The sequence below is a fragment of the Protomyctophum bolini genome (genome assembly GCF_963924005.1).
Source record: "Protomyctophum bolini genome assembly, chromosome: 21".
Taxonomy (NCBI): domain Eukaryota; kingdom Metazoa; phylum Chordata; class Actinopteri; order Myctophiformes; family Myctophidae; genus Protomyctophum; species Protomyctophum bolini.
The window spans coordinates 17,952,595-17,970,217 of NC_137882.1; the positions used below are offsets into that span (position 1 = coordinate 17,952,595).

The 17,623-nt window shown below is 42.4% G+C and overlaps 1 pseudogene across 1 annotated transcript in view; it reads left to right on the forward strand.

Annotated features, from left to right (window-relative positions):
* The first annotated feature begins 574 nt into the window (after positions 1-574).
* Positions 575-17,623, forward strand: part of LOC308336410 (sodium/hydrogen exchanger 9-like) — a 39,495-nt pseudogene continuing 22,446 nt past the window's right edge. The window contains exons 1-5 of the transcript in view: positions 575-736; positions 1,929-2,006; positions 2,207-2,283; positions 6,010-6,125; positions 15,318-15,423. The product of the transcript in view is annotated as a sodium/hydrogen exchanger 9-like (transcript). The remainder of the gene's footprint in view (positions 737-1,928; positions 2,007-2,206; positions 2,284-6,009; positions 6,126-15,317; positions 15,424-17,623) is intronic.

Below are 17,623 nucleotides of genomic sequence, written 5' to 3' on the forward strand. Positions count from 1 at the left end.
TAGGTCCTTTATACACAACAACAACCTTTCCACAGACTACTGGCAACCGGATCCCAGCCTGCTTCAGGGGGAAATTAAGCACAGTTGGGATACTTGACCAAGCTAGAGCAGGGACAAACAAACAAACAATTCAGCTAACTAGCTCCACACTCTGCTTGTCACAATAAGTACTGTACATGCTCACACACACACACACACACACACACACGCATGCACGCGTACACACACACACACACACACACACACACACACACACACACACACACACACACACACTGCTCGGCAGCAGCAGGAGCTTCTTGCCCCTGGGGTAACATGTCATTGGATCGACCTAGTTCGACCATCACTAAGCCTATCTCTAACCCTAACCTAAACATAACCACAAGCACGGGAGCAGCGCATGTTCGCCAACCTTAATGCATGTTTGCCAACCTTAATGCATGTTTGCCAACCTTAATGCATGTTCGCCAAACTTAATGCATGTTCGCCAACCTTACTGCATGTTTGCCAACCTTAATGCATGTTCGGACTAACGGGACTTCGGATCTTTGGGCAGTCCCCGCCCCGGGTGGGGATGGTGTCCTCCTGGAAGGCAGAGCAACTGAGCCTCTCCTACAGCGAGCATGTCTCCACCTGCAGGGAGTGGGATGTCCTTTCCTCCAGGGCCAGCGACAACTGGTGCTCCAGGTCTTTACAGCGCTTGTTTATAATTGTGGGCAGACTGGGCACAGTGTCAGTCTGGTGTAGCCTGACTATCTTGGCTATTTGTCTGTCTCACAAACACCAGCTACACTGTTTGTTCTGACTAATTACGCTGAAAACAAATTGACTTCCCATCTGGAGATGTATCTGCCAAGGCCTCTGCACCCCACTTGTAAACACACTCTGCGTTTCTAGGTTTTTGACAATCATGGCCAAATGTGCCTGCTGCTTCATTACCATGTATTTTATTTCTGAGATCTTAAGTTACAATTACCTGCGTTTCATGAGACTGTAGTGTTGTTGAGATGTATGTACTTGTCCCTTTGAAGCTGCCCCTCCTCAACTCAGCAAAAGGCCTGTCTCCGCAGGTCAAGGAGTGACATCCCAGGGGTCTGCCACACCAGCCTTTTAAGCACTCTGTAAAGCATATGGTCACGCACCCTTTCACAAAACAGATGGTGTACGGCATTAGCAGAATTCGGCATAGCATTAGCACCAGTTGTATATTGCAGTTTAGTTTGTATTATTTATAATAACCAGTAAGACGCGCAAACGCGGGAAGCGAACGCAGCTCGTACATATTTGGGTTTTGGACGTATAGCTGCTTTGGGGACTCCTTATATGGTTATGGCTGAGTCATGGTGACGTAATCACTCAGCTCCATATATGGGCACAAAAGCGGGACAGACAGACAGACAGACAGACAGACAGACAGACACACACACACACACAGACAGACATGATCTGCTAGGTCTCATTGCGAACGCAGTGATTGCGAACGCAGTGAGCACTTACTATGAGACCTAGCAGATAATGTCTGTCTGTGTCTGTCTGTCTGTCAGTGTGTGTGTCTGTCCCGCTATCCAAATATGGAGTGTGTTGCATCAGCAATCACTCAGCTCCATATATGGGCACAAAAGGGGCCAGGTCCACTCAGCTCCATATATGGGCACAAAAGGGGCCAGGTCCATACAGTAACAGACAGACAGACAGACAGACAGACATGATCTGCAGGGTCTCAGCTGCGTTCGCTTCCCGCGTTTGCGCGTCTTACTGGTAGTAAGTGCTCACTGCGTTCGCAATAATAATTGCTCTTGTAACATGACATAGGAATGGGAACAAGAATACAACGGTACATCATTCATTATTGTGAGTGTCTTGTCACATTTCACTGTAGTTGCTGCGCTGTCAGTCATCAGCATTCAGCACAATGCCTCTTTTTACAGGGTACCTTTGACCCAGAGGTGCTGTTCAATCTGTTCCTGCCACCCATCATCTTCCACGGTGCGTACACCCTTAATCAGGTGAGACTGCTACTCATAATGCCCTGCACCCCACCATATTGTTTTGGCCTAAATCAACAGCTGAATTTGAGGCTCTTGTTAGCACGATTTGTTTTTAATCAACGAGTTGCACACAGTTAATTCGTTTTTTGTATCCTCCTGGTCGATCAATCATCATTCATCAATCATTGCCATTTTCTCTTATATAACTGCTCCTCCAGAGGCGATTCATTGACAATCTTGGATCTGTGCTGACATTTGCAATTCTGGGGACCGTAATGACGTGTGGGATTATAGGGTGAGTATTGTTTCTTTGCACACAAACTTAATGATGATATGATATGACATGATAAAATACTTTATTGTCAGCTCACACTGAAATTTGTCTTTTGATTGATGACCCACGATAAACAAGTCATGACAAAGTAACAGTGCTGCCTATTGATGTAAATGCAGATAGTGTTAAATAAAAAGACAGATGGCAGCATGTGACATGGCTCCCCCTTACACAATACGCGTGAAAACTATAATAATACTGCAATTAACAAATACTAATAGTGTTACTAATTGAAAATGTATAGTTGGGTAACTACCTAAAAGAAGGGATGTATACAGCATATATACGCGTGCGTGCGTGCGTGTACTGTACTCCAGCGGTCCAGCCTACTATATGTGCAAAATTTAACAATAATGGCTTTGTTTTGGTAGCTTTGCTATTCCTGCAACAGAAAGCTAGATGGCACTCTTGAGCTTTGCAGAATATTACATCTTTGCAGACCTGTTGTGGTTCATGCAACACACAGTGTGCAGAAAGACACCCAAATATCTAGAAAGAACCAGGCATACCCTGTGGGCATAATGAATAATAATAATGCAAGAATCCTGTAAGAATTGTATAACCTCTAATGTCTAATTTGTAACAGTATGCACATATTGCTGTGTTGCCAGTCATAATAGGCTATTTCATTATTAACATCAACAAATAAATACTGATTCTTTGGAATATTTGAAACATAGAGTAGCTACAGTATCATAATTGCTCACGTTCCTTTTTTGTTCATACTAGTGCGATGCTTGTCGGAACGCATTCCTCCTCGGATATGCAATGCCCGTTGTACCCGAGTTCTTAGTGGAGTACCCATTTTCATAGTAGGCCCAATTGGTGTCCACTGACCAGTTTATGACATCAGCACTATGACGATGCATGCGGAAACACTTTCCCCTTCGGTTTTATGAGGATTTGTAGATTTATAGATATAGATATTTAAGAACTGCTGATGCGACCGACTTCACACCAGGCGCTGCCCTCCTTCGGTCCTCTGCAATACATAGAGCAAGTTTGAAGTTAAACGGTCGAACGGTTCTTGAGATGCGTGAAGGAAAGGTACACACATTCATACACGCAGAGATTTGCGTAATTTATAGATAGTGTAGTAAAGATTAGTTTGATGCCCATCATTAGAATGCATGTCCCTTCCGTTATACAATACCTGTTGTACCCATTGTCGGGACCAGGAGGCCTGTCTGTATCGTCACTAGCATGAAGGCATATTGAAATGAATATCAGTGGATCTCCAATTCTCCACATATGGGGACAAAATGGCCACTGTGTGAGTGAATATGACCAACTGTCAATCAACAGACACTGCCTATTTACCCATTTATCAAAGGTAATGTTTCTTTAGATTGCAGGAACATGCTGACCTCAACTGACTTCACAGTAAACTGGTGTCGGATCTAAAGGTTACAGATGTTATCTTTTCTCTCTTCTCTCTCCTTCGTCTGTGGTCTCAATCCACGAATGGGGAATGCACCCCTGGGGAAAACGGCAGGATTTGACTTGTTGTGTCACATGCAGCATTTTTCGTATGCTAAGGCACCAAAGACTTGACCAACCCTGCTGCTTGTTAGTCAGGCTGTCATTTGTATCTCTCTCTCTCTCTCTCTCTCTCTCCCCCCCCTCCCTCCCCCCAGCACTATATGATTGTTGGAAGTCAGGTCATTTACCCTGAGAGAGTCATACATTAAATCCTGCCCCGGAGACAAGGGGTGTGTTCTCTATAACCATGGTTACGGGGTTATGCTAAAGGACACATAAGTTCCCCAGAGAGGCCATAGTGACTGAGACACTGATCAGGCTCAGTGCTAAACAAGCATGCACACTTTTAGTCAGGGGATATTAATACAATCTGGGAATACATTTCTTACCAAGAATTGTCTTCGCCAATGTGTTTGTAAAGGTATCTACAAACATATCCCACATTGGTTTATATTCAACCACCCTAGGGGAATTTTTGACAGCTGCTGAAAGTTGGGGTACCATACAACCATTATAAGGCAAAATGTTTTGCACAAAAAACACTCCTTGGGCTAAAAAAGGCCATAGGCGTCATCACAATGTGATGAGGTCTATGAAGTGTCTATGGCTGTTTTTAGTCCAAGGAGTGTTTTTCGTGCAAAACTAATGCTTGGAATGGATTCAGAATGATGAAAACCCCCTAGTTTGACACGTCACATGCTATTTAAAGCATAATGACATTTAGAACATTTTGCCATATATTGGCTGTTGATGGTACCCCAACTTTCAGCAGCTGTCAAAAATTCCCCTGGGGTGGTTGAATATAAACCGATGTGTTAGTAGACACCTTTACAACACATTGGTGAAGAAAATTGAACTGACATTTCTGCTGAAGTTTAGCTTATCTTATATTTTGTAAAGAAGACGAGGCAGGACTGTAAGCTATGTCAAGATGAACCTGTATTGTTTTATTTTATTGTTTGCTATATTCTATGGTGCAGACTCGAGACAGGGTATGATTCACAGATTCAGGGAGATTTAACTCATGGCATTACAGTCTCACTCAGAGCATATTGCAAACACATGATTTGCGTTCCTCATGTGCTGAGCTAGCACAACGCCGGCATCGGCATGACATTGTTATCCGTTGTCCCTCACAGATAAAGCTCACACTCTGAATGTATTTACACTTCACCCATTAGCACCCAATTCTGTCTGCTAACTCTGTGTCTCAGAGGTGGGCTGTGGCCAGTTCAGAAACCAACCAGCAGCCACGACAGCAGGGATTCCAAGCTATTGGAAACGACAGCCTTTGTCTTCCTGGAATGTAGGCACGCTGAAATAGGAGCCATTGTTGTTTCATCAATAATAAGAATAAAAAAAGAAAAGGTTTCAAATCGTCTGAAATTACCAATGATGATGTTTGACAGTTCAGAAACCTGACCGCAGACCACCTCTGAGTGATCAGACAGAAATTGTGCTATCTCGCATGAGATGATGAGACATGCAGATCTGCTATTTTTGTCATGTGACACTGCTGTACGGCGGAGAGACATTTAAGTATTAGGACATTACGGAGAAGAATTGCAGCACAGATTTAAGCAGGTGGTAATGATTCTCCTATAGTACTTGTTTACGGTTGATATGCCCTTCAGCCTTCACAAAATTGCTCTGCGTCTATTTTACCCAAGGAACCCCCCCATGGTCAATTGGTCATAACTCTTCTTCTAAAAGAGAAGAAGAGGGCATAGTGAGACGCTGATTCTTGTGGGATGCTTCAAAAGGAAGCATTATGTCTGAGAGCTTATAATGCAGTCATAAAATGATCCCAGGGCAAAAGATGGATGGGCGCCTCCGCTGAGAGAGTGTCACCCTGCATGTGTGTGTGTAAACGAGCACACAGACATGTGTCGGGCAGGCGATAGCTGTTTTTCATGTACACAGTACATTTTTATCGGGATGTGCATCCCGATGGCTAAGCGGCTAAGCTAACACCGGTGCTGTCAGGCTGTTTGCACCAGTCCACCTGTGCTAAGCAGCCTCGGAGTGGAAAGCAGGTCACCTCACCTGCTGCTGGCAGCGTCTGGCCCCATTACACACACTACACTGGGGGAAGCCCTGCTGTGGTTAGAGGGATGACGGATAGCTGTGCTGTGAGCTCTGGCGCTCCCTGATGACTTCACTGTGTGTCCTTCCATCCTCCCTCCCTCCCTCTCTCCCTCCCAGGGCCTGTGTGTATGCTTTCAGCAGGCTGATGGTGCTCGCAGGCCAAGCTGCAGATGACGACTTCCTCCTCAACGATTGCCTTCTGTTTGGAGCCTTGATGTCTGCCACTGACCCAGGTAGTTGGTCATGAAGAGAGTCCCACAGTAGCACTAGTCATCTTTATTTTATTCTCATACTATTTGTAACTTGTTTTATTAGACTTGATTGCTGAGTTGTTCAGTACTATTGTAGTGGATACACAAGAGGCACATTTGTATAAGCAGTGAATTCCCTTTAATCAACAACGTGAAGGCTCTGTGCATAACTACAGTCCCAGGTTTTCAGAAGGTGACATAATTTCCTGTTCTGGTTAATTTTCCCATAGTTTTGTTTTGATTGCCTTGGCAGCAGATTTGAGCCACAATCACACATGAAGGTCTCACCTTTGTTTAATTTAAGTCTCATACTGGAACGGAATTATTGGGCCTTGTCAATGTCCCACTGTATTTTAGTGTAGTTGTTTTAAGTACAGAGTACAGATATTAGATGAAGATAAATATTGCTCTCAGAGAGAGAGAGAGAGAGAGAGAGAGAGAGAGAATCCAGGACATATTGGAATGACATATTGAGGTAGGGAATGGACACGTTTCATCTAGACTTCATCAGATGACTTGTAGGCTACTGGGCAAACACGCTTAGGGACGTAATCATATATATTCACCTCTAAATGCGTCACTGTTAATTTTAGTTATTTGTGGCACATACGAGTACTCGCCCAACCACAGATGTAAGATTCAGTGTGTCTGGACTCTGAAGTTAAGAATAATGATGATGAATCACTTACATTTTCTTTGCGAGTTCTTGCATATTCTATAAGTGGGAACATGGCATAATATCTGTGATTCAAGACTAATCGAAAAGGTTGTCATACAGCTTCCCACAACATGGTGACGACAGCGGATAATGTTCTCATATTCGAATTCATTATTCATCATGATAAGCGGCTGATCTTGGAGTGTGTCAAGCATGAGCTGTAGATTACAGCGCGTCACACAGCCTGATGTCGGGAGTGCCGTAACACACTGCCCCCGTCACCATCATCACAGTGATTATAATCATGCTGCGATGTGTCAGTGGCCCCCAAAGACAGTCTTGCCCAGGGGTTGGCAACGTTGACGATGGAGAGGGCCACTATAGTTCCACAGTGACTCCAGAGGGCCACATTGCATATTTCTGTCGTAGGAAACATAGCCGATCTACAAGCTCAAAACGCGTCGCACTGTGACACCTTTTGAGCTTGTAGATGATGATCAGCTATTTTTGCTATTATTTGAATTGAAATCCTGAATTATGTTATCTAAAAAGTAACACTTTTTTTCTTCAAATGCCTTTCAAATGCCTTTAATCATATAGTTATGGTAACTTTATTCATGAACTAAATTCAAATACATTGGACATAAAAAAGAAAGTCATTAATATAACTTAATATTAATAAAAGTCCCCCCTTCTGTGTAGCCTAGAACTGGAGGTCTAGAACTTGAGGTCATGTGATCAGTGACATCACCTAAAGATGTACTTTGCAAGCTGAAATAAATAATATATCAGTAGTCTGATATCAACCTGAGGGCTGCATTAAGTGAAGGTGTGGCTCCGGGCCGACAGTTGCCCATATATGTTCTAGACTCTAGAGTATAGACCATTGTTTCCCAAACAGTGTTTTGGGACCCAAGGTTGGGTCGCGGACCAATTTGTATGGGTAGCGAGAAGATATTCCCTTTTTGTGTCTTCCGTTTAAAAATATACATTATTTAAAAAAGTAAAAAATAAATCTAAATGACAACTTTTCATCCATAGCCAACTAGTCTTGTGTAGCCAGACAACTATTCCACAATCTCTGAATGATATATAGACTCTAGAGTCTGAAACTACACCTGTATGACTGTATGGCGGAAGCATTTATATTTTACTCATGATAAGAGCTTCCGTTGCTCCAGACTATATGACGGAAGCATTTGGAAATTGTGAGAGGCAACAGTCTCGCAATGCGATACTAACCAATGCGACGCAGAGTGAGTAGACAGAAATTGTGCCATCATATAATGAGTTTTACTATGGACCAATGATATGAAGATAAGTTTGGAGAAAAGTGCTCCTTTAACCACGAAAACCCTTTTTGTCACAGAGACGCATAAAACAAGGCACAGGGTTGAGGTCACAAAGTAGACGCTCCCGCTGCATCGCCTCAGGAACGCAAGGTTCACATTTTACTTTTACATTTTTTTCTCTTTCTTTTGTTCCCCTAATTAAACAGCTGCACTGTTTAATTATCAGTATCAGCTGTACTTACAGTACAAAAAGAATATCGTCATCAGGCATTGGATACCTAATGAAGGTCTCAGTGACCGGAACGTATCATTACATTTTGTAAGTGGAGACAGTGTGCTCCCCTTTTTCTACTAGGACCATAGACCCTTTTTCTACTTTCATCTGTCTAAGTTCATCTGTCCGTCTCCGGTGTGCAAAATAACTTTTTCACACATTTGTATATATACTGTATATAATTTGTTACAAATTTGTATGTATAAAACTAAAGCAAGAAAAAATTGTTAAAGAGGAACACATGGTTCTCTGAAAACCCAGTCAACGTATCACTGGGGAGATTCCTCTGGTGCTGCACTTATGTGACCTGGGTGTCCTGTGCTGCTGTGCATATATTGCCTTCAAAAAGGGTTGTTGGATTCCGTGATGTTTGTTTTTGGAGAGAATTAGTCATCATCAGATACTTAAAGCCATGTGAGACTGAAAATCCAAACAACAGCATACAGTAAATCCACCAGTGATAATGTGGTTTTCCGCTTCATCCTGTGTTCAAATTATGGTGGGGGGTTTTGCTGTAATGCCTTTTGAGGACATTTCAACTGGGCAACAAGTATTGCAGTAATTCCCTGTTGCTGGTGGTAACATAGCCAATGCACGAGTTTCAATGTCCGACTAATACAAAATCAAATAACAAATCCAGTGGCCGTGAGATTGGTTTTCACTGAACATCCGAAGTATAGTAATGTGTCCTCCTAATTAGACTCTTACCCGTTCGACTTTGACCTCTTCAGCTGTATATGTGTAACGTAATGAACTCCATCAAGCCAAAAGGCCGGGTAGGCCTGACTTTGTACAGCTAATCTCAGACGCCCATCGGGGGGAGGCAAATATACTAGACCGGCAAATGCGGTCCGCCTAAGTCTTTACCTGCCAAGGACGAGTTTTGAGCAAAGTCACAGACTGCCAAGGACGAGTTATTAGGTTATTATTAATTATGAAAGAGCACCAAAGTTATTATCATCTGGTTAGCTTGGGTTTGCTATAGCTTGCGTTTGCTATAGCTAGCGCTAAACAGGCACGGGGCCGTAAACAAGATGGCCACGGTCATAGACTTTTTCATAGATTTTTAAATCACGTATTTTTACACTTACTTTTTTCCCCAGATTCTTTTCCCTGATCAAAACGTTTTTGTTTCACGGCTCATAACAAAAATCCCAATATCATATACCCGGTAATACATTTCAGGAAACTCTGTCTGTTTGTGTATCTGTCCATCCTGATCCATATTCTAATCAGTTATTTTACTCAGTCGGTTGGTCAATTGATCTGAAATTGAAAATGGGCAATTGGGCATGCAGGGACTGACCAAGCTGATTTGTGAGCTCTGCCACTCAATTAAAACCATGTCTGTCCTCATCCATTCTCATCTATTTTTCTCTTCACTGGGCTAACCAATCGATCTGAAACTGCACAACAATTAGGGTTTTTTAGCGGCTGATGGCAATATTTAACAGTGTTTTATGGCAATAATGCAATATGTTGTTATAGACTGAACATCTAGTTATCAAAAAATGCCAGATATCGGCCCAATTATTGGCCTGACTGTCGGTCTATCATAGGATTTACCGTTGGCATATTTTAAGCACAGGATGGGCCTATAGGATCTGGAGCCTTGGTAATGTTCCCATAGGCCAGACAGACGGCCATGCTGTGTTTTCTTTGGGCTTGATTGTCAGAGTGGCATCATGACCAATAATTGACGGACGGGACATTTACATGGCTGTTCTCTTCTCGTGCATTTGTCTCCTCAGTGATTTTCATTTGAGCAATCAATCTAAAATTATAATATATATATATATATATATATATATATATATATAAGGCATATAAGGGACTGACGATGGTGATGTTTCCCAAATGTAAGCTTTTAATTAGCATTTTATAGGTAGTGTAGTTGAGCTCACAGTCCCATGGTCCCAAGTTTCTGCCCACCCTATCTCACCAGCTGTCTGTTTTTTTCCCCCAAAGTATTTGATATTATTGATGGGAGATTAATCTGCAAAGTTTTTAGATTAATCGGCATCGGTTTGATTAATCGGTCTGTCTTTACTGATAAACAAGCCCAAAGTAACAGCTTGAACAGATCTACATGCTCACTATATTAAATATAAAGGTATTTAAGTTCAATCTGACTTGCCTAAGCATGCAGTGCAGATACCCTACGGTACATGTATTTTTCAGAATGGACAAAATGATTATGATTTTTCAATACAGAATGAGATCATATCGACATCGGTAATATCTGTTATCAGCCATAACAGCAATTAATTATCGGATATCGATAAGTGTCTCATCGGCACATCCCTATTTGATATTGTTATAGTTATTTGATCATGCTTTTGAAACTGGGACGGTTCTCCTTTGTGGACATTTTCCCTTGGAAAATAGATTTTTGGATTGCACCTTGTGCTTTGTAGTTTGTAACCCTCCCTCCCACAACTAATCTTTCTTTGATGCTTTGAATGAAGTCAAGCCTCTTTCTGTAAAATAGTAAACTTCTTCCGTGCCACTTGCAAGGTTGATTCTGGCCATGAGAACAGTAGAAAACAGCACTCCGAAGTCCTTGTGATACATTTAATTCACGGATGTTCGGACAGCACAGCTGTATGTGCACATACCTGCCTGCCTTCCTCAGCATGTATGATTCCAACCATGTTCAAATAATTTTCCCGCAGCAATACCAATGACGTATTTTTTTAAATATAACAATTGTACAGATCGGATTGGGCATACCTTCATCAGTGTCCAACACAGATGGTGTCTCCTAGACTAGTATCTGCTGACCAATATTGGCTATTGGTCAATATTGTCAACACTCCAGGCACAACAGGATCATATATCTCTCTGCCACTCAATGTCAGCACTTGTTTGCACATGTGCTGAGTGAGTGTGCGTGCATGCGGCTGTATGATGTGCTGTATACTGAACATTCTCTTGTTGGTCACCTCTGATGACCTCACTTTCCTTTATACTCAGCAGTCACTGACTGCTGAATGACTCAGCTGTATAGATAGATTTGTTTCTCTGAGCTGTTTGTTTTTTTCTCCTTATTTATTTATATATATATACCATGGGCATGACACAATTGAGCCACGCATACAGTACATGACCTGGGGTCAATTGGTAATCAGCAAAGATAAAGAAATGTTTGTTGAAACTCAATACATTGCATTGGTCTTTTCATCTCTCTGCTGAGGGCCAAACGGGAATGTGGTTTGAAATAAATAAATGATGAAGCACGTGTGAAGCCATAATTATAAGGTACACTCAGTTAGTGTAGAGAATTTGGCATTGGCATGCTTGATGTACAGACCACACCACTTGGTCACTAGATTTTAACAATCTGCAACCTCTTAAAAGTACAATTTACTCTATTAGGTGGTCCACATGGTCATATTGTATGTTCTTTGACGTTTTGCTCACATTGCATGTGTGCAAAACAAGGGGAAATTACTTCTGGATAGCTTTCTCATGCTCTTGCAGCTGTGTGCAGAATCTCTGTTCAATAGCTTCCCATAATGGCCATCTACTGTGCATAAGGGGAGCTTGCACTAGCATTTAAAACAAGATATATTTTTCTTTTGAAATGATCAATGCCTATTCTTTACACACACACACACACACACACACACACACACACACACACACACACACACACACACACACACACACACACACTCCTGTTTTCAGCACTGCATATGCCTGCAGTGTTTATTCCTTTCCAACCCACAGGTTCTAGACCACTGTTATAGACCATACACCACCATGTACCATAGATTGTCTAAAGGCTCATTCATAGTCTGTCTTTTTGGTGGTGACGTGACCACCGATGTGCCGCTGTTGTATTTTCCGGGCATTGCCGCACGGCCTCCATCCGGGTGTCCGTGGGCGTGGCTGGCAGGTCTGTAGCACGCCGCGTCCTGTGGGTGTTGCCTGTGCGGCTATGACGCGCGGCAATACTGTGCCGCGTCGCTGCGCACCCACTTCAGACGGTGTGTGTTGGGCTTTTCACAGGTCCAGGTGTGCCTTGGGATTTTGTGACAATCACACATTATTATGGCAATTTGTAAAACCATACAAAAAGCCATGAATTATTTTTATTTTACTATACAGTATCAGTACTCTCTGTACACTCCCGAGAAAAATTCGATACCCTACTGCGTGCGTGTGTAGATAACAGATGGATGGATCAATAGAGAGACACACACACACACACACACACAATATTATTTACTGGAGAAATTGGCCATATACAACTTCCATAATGTCCAGAGATTCTCAATGCTGTTGAGCAGAGGGGAGTTTGCATTATTTAAAGTGTGGAGGCTAGCTCTCTGCCTGTGGTCCCCCTGCATTAGATTTAATTGGCTCCTCCTGGATGTTTTAATCATTGGCAGTCAGAGTCTTAACTCTAACCTTCTCCTTATACTCCCTAGCATTATAACTGTGCTCATGCCCGAGACTGACCACTGTCACTTTGCCCACGGCTGTGTGCAGTACCCTTATGCCAGTGGTACTGCAATGTAGAAATACTCTGTTACAAGTAAAAGCCCGGAATTCAATATGTACTTGAGTTCAAAAGTATTGTACTTTATGTACAAAAAATGTACTTAAAGTACCATACATAGAGAGTACCCATTATGCAGAATGTCCCATTTCACGAGTGTTCAAATAAAAAATATATAATAATTGCAAATTGCAGGCTCACAAGCTCACAATGCGTCGCAGCTTGTAGATTGGCTATTTTCAAATGGCCGAAATGTATACAGTATATAGGGCTGAAGTGTTTTTGTTTGAAAAAGCACAGGAAAGTACAGTTCAATACAAGGCCTGCAAAGAGGATTTAGTTAGTTAGTTAGTTGCTGCCAGAGTGAGGTCTAGCCAACACCAACTCAGGATTCCTGGATCGCTGCCCTCCACAATTTCCTATCCAACATCAGGTACCTGAGCTCTGCAGTGTTGTCAGCCAAGCTGGCGCGCCGCAGCACGTCTACATAAGTGGTACGCTTCTTTCCCCTAATGGCTTTGCCCTGGGTTGGCTCCCATAGGGTCAATTTACTTGCCTAAAGTTCTGGGTGCCTGACGCAGTGCCCTGCCAGTCTCATCCTTCTCTCTCTGACTTTGTCCGTGACCCGTGGTAGGTCCCCATAGAGGTCCACATTTCTGATTTCTGATGTCCATGTGACACCTACGTAGCATTCTTGTGTAGACTCCATCCAGGGCTTTTTCCTGTTGTGCTGTGAGGGTCCATGTCTGGCCCCATACAGCAGTACTGACTCCACAGTAGCTACGAACAGCCACATCAAGGGTTGGATTGGGGGTCCCTGCGACATAGCGTCATGTCCAGGGGGTGTACTTGTACATCAAGCTGCCTCACGCTACAGAAACAGGAGATATGCTCCTGCCCTGGGCCTCGTGGCTCGGCAAGGCTACTTGAGATGTAGTGGAGTAGAAGTAAAAGTACTGAAAATTGGAAATACTCCAGTAAAGTAAAAACAACCTCAAACTGAAAATTCTACTGCTTAGTTACTTTACATCACTGCATGTGTGTACTACACTTGTGGCCACATAACAAAGGACACAAATATATGTGGCTCTGCTTTTTAAAATATGTGAAATCAGAATACTTTTTTGACTCAACTTCCTTTCCCCAGCTTTGTACCGGCCTCATTAGCTTTAATTAGAATGTCTGAACTCAGTAAATCCCAGATTATCACACGCTGTGATAATCTGACTATATCCAAAATGTGTTAATTTGAGATAAATTAACTCCATCCATCCATTTATACACTTTTACACTTTTAATACTCCACATTTTATAGTGTACCTGATACAGTCACACACACACATTTGAATTATTTTATTTGGATCTGCACAAGAGGCGTATACAGAATAGACCCAAACACTGGTCAGAATAAGGTTATACATTACATGGTCCAACCAAGCTGCTGCACATGCGCTTAACACACAGAGGAAAAAGAAGAGAAAGTATATATTTAAAAAAAAAAATATATATATATATATATAGCACATTGTTGACGTACTATATACTTGATACTACTAGACAGGATGTTTGTTTTGGGTTTTTTAAGCCACCTAGGGATAAATGAACAGGTAACTCTGCTTTTTAAATCAAATCATTAAACGGAATGAGCTTCAGCATTATTTGACGAAGAGGTTTAGGGGATAAATATGATTTATAACGGGCTACAAAACTACAAATATTCCCACCAAACTTTTTTTTATGGCATATGGCAAATAATTTGTATCGATATTAGCCATGTTGTCCATAGGACTTTCTTGTCTGTCAACCGTCTTCGGTTTTCAAGGACAGTTTCCCACAGTAAGAATTGCCATTTAAAACCGGTAATGGTATTTCTATATCTCCATCATTCCCCAATTGCAGTGCTCCCTGTTCTTAGCCTTTTTTATATCGAGATGAGTAGCTTATATTTGCCTGGACAGAATCCTCCCTTTGAATACTGACATAATTTTCCATTTACATGTTATAGTCTATTATTTATTAACACTGGAGTAATGTTTGCCTTGGTTTCTGAAAATGTTGGCAGGAGAAGAAATGGTTTACACTACAGTTGCTGCATTTTTGGCAGAGAACTGATGGTCCACAGACAGCTGACACTACTGTATTCATCTCCCTGTTAGTAAACCTCTTTTATCCTTCGGTAGTATTCAGTGGTGTGTTTTGTCTTGACAGTATCAGCCTTGCTTCCTGTCGATGCTGGACCCAGATTTCTGTTTTATACTATATGTTTCCGTCTTTCATGGTCTAATAATCACGGCCTGAACTGTCTTGTTATCGCTTGACCTCCCCCAGGTGTTTATGTACACGTACAGGTTTTCTCCTGTTTTGTTTTACAGTATCTGTACTCAGTCTGTGCTAGGCCCGCTTGTTGTTGTATCTCATAGTGGTCTTCTGTTTTGTCTTACAGTGTCAGTGTTGGGCATGTTGTCAGAGCTACACGTGGACCCAGAATTATACACCCTGCTGTTTGGTGAGAGTGTCCTGAACGACGGTGTGGCCATTGTCCTTACACAGTGAGTCTGTCTGGGTTCTGTCTGGGCTCGGGGGGAAATGTTTTTCCTTTCCTTCTTCTCCTTTGTAAGTGGTTGCCTGAGGGCATCAATTATCACGACCTGGGCCTGTATCTGGGTCTGGATGCCGAATAAACCAAGGCTGGGATGAATGGACAGATAGACGGACCGACAAACCGGCAAACCTGCCGGCGCAAACATAACATCCACACTCACAAATGCTTATTTCAATGCATAGCGGCAGACAAACAAACAGCCGCTGGATGCTTCCAGCTTTAGGAAAGCATGGAATTGGAACACGACGGTGTGCCAGCATTTCATTAAGGGATTCGGCAGCAAAGGCTGCAGATAACGAAGTCCACCTAGCTGCTGTCAAATTCAGACAAAATACACAAGTCATTTCTTAACTGAAACGGTTGAGAAATGACAGTTACCATGTGCCGGTCCCTCTACTGTACTGTACTGTCGAAATCATCATATATATACAGTGAATATGTGCGTGTGCGTTTGTGTGTGTGTTAGGTTGCGCACAGGTGGTGAAAAACAACCATGCTGTTTTTGTGCTCATACCCAGCCAGGCAGGCACCCACCCAGCCAGCCAGCCACCCACACACACACACACACACACACACACACACACACACACACACACACACACACACACACACACACACACACACACAGCTCCGTAAGGGAGTGGTTGCACCACTCAAAAACAACAATTATAGAAAACAACCGAGCAATAGCTCCTCATTAAGCCCTTTTGGGTGTTCTCTGTGTAAGGTGTGAATCTACCATGCCTCTCTCTGTAACAGTAATGGAAATTTACCCGTAGGTAAATCAGACATAAAGTGGGACAGTGGAACATAACAGTTTGCTCTCACTAAACTCTTACATTTTTAGCACGTTTATGTGCAGAAATGGGAGGCTCGTTAAACACATGACCCACTTTCGGATCACTAGATAATATATGCCAGTGTTTCTTTACAGCACTCTTAATGTCAGAATAAGTAGTAGACTAAACCAAATTGGACTCGCCTGTCTGTATAGGGCCCAGCAAAATATCACAAAACAATTTGTCGCTTCCAGCCCGCATTCTTGTTGTGGGGCAAGTAGGAGTAGGACCCATAACGGAAGGACTTGTGTCATAACAGAAGGACTTTAGAAGGGAGGATTTTATTGTCTGGACTTTCTATCGAACAATCAAGTATCAGCTAATGTGTGCTGACAGCGCACAGAACGGTGGATGCATAACAGCCAAGCACTGGTCATTTAATTAAGCCACATACGCATTTATATAATCTATGAGGTTTCTATTTTAATTGGGTGTCTAGCTGGTCATGTCATGATTTTATTTATATATTTATATATCACTATTAGAATAATAGTAATCCATCTACAACCTAGTGAGCTTGCAGATCAGCGATTTTCAATGAACAGATTTAACAGTTAAAAAAACACCTGATCTAAAATAAACATGGGCCATTAAAGATTTCTGCAGATGTTTTCGCTAAGCAATTACATGTAGGCCTAAGTTATTTCCTTCAATAAGGTAGGCTTGAAAGTGGGGCAGTAGCATGTCAAAATCTTTCCATTCTGTGTGTGAGTGACGTGTGTTCATAATATCCCCGATTTTGCGGAGATAAAGCTCTCTTCCTAATAGCTTGTACTTGTACGTATGTTGAGCGCACTTATAAAAGACTGTTAATTGTCTTAGAATCTCATCTCTATAAGAGGTTTTATTCAACAATACTATCGCACCTACTTTCGTGCGATTCAGATTTTACGGGGGCCAGTTTCGAATTGCAGCCGTCCGTAGTTGCCCTTTGAGTGCGGATTTGAAAGAGTCAAGGGATTTGCATGTCTTAATGACTGTTGTTAGGGCGTTCCACATTTTGGTGGCATAGGAGCGAAAAAAGAATTGTCCCTTGTTTGTGCCGAATCCGGGTTGTTGGTGTGGACTTCGTTAACATTAAGGAAGTATTTGGACAGGTACATGGGTATCTTGGTGTTGTATCGAATCTTGTGGACCAGACCCATTGCAAGATGCTGTACTCTGTCTTCGACCATAAGCCATTCCAGCCTGTCAAACTGGGCAGGGATGAGGTTGGGTTCGGGGGGTGAGGCCAAGTAGGAGCCTGACAAGTTGGTTTTGGGAAGTCTGGAGCCTTTTTTTAAGGGCCTTTGAGGTGCTGTGGTACCA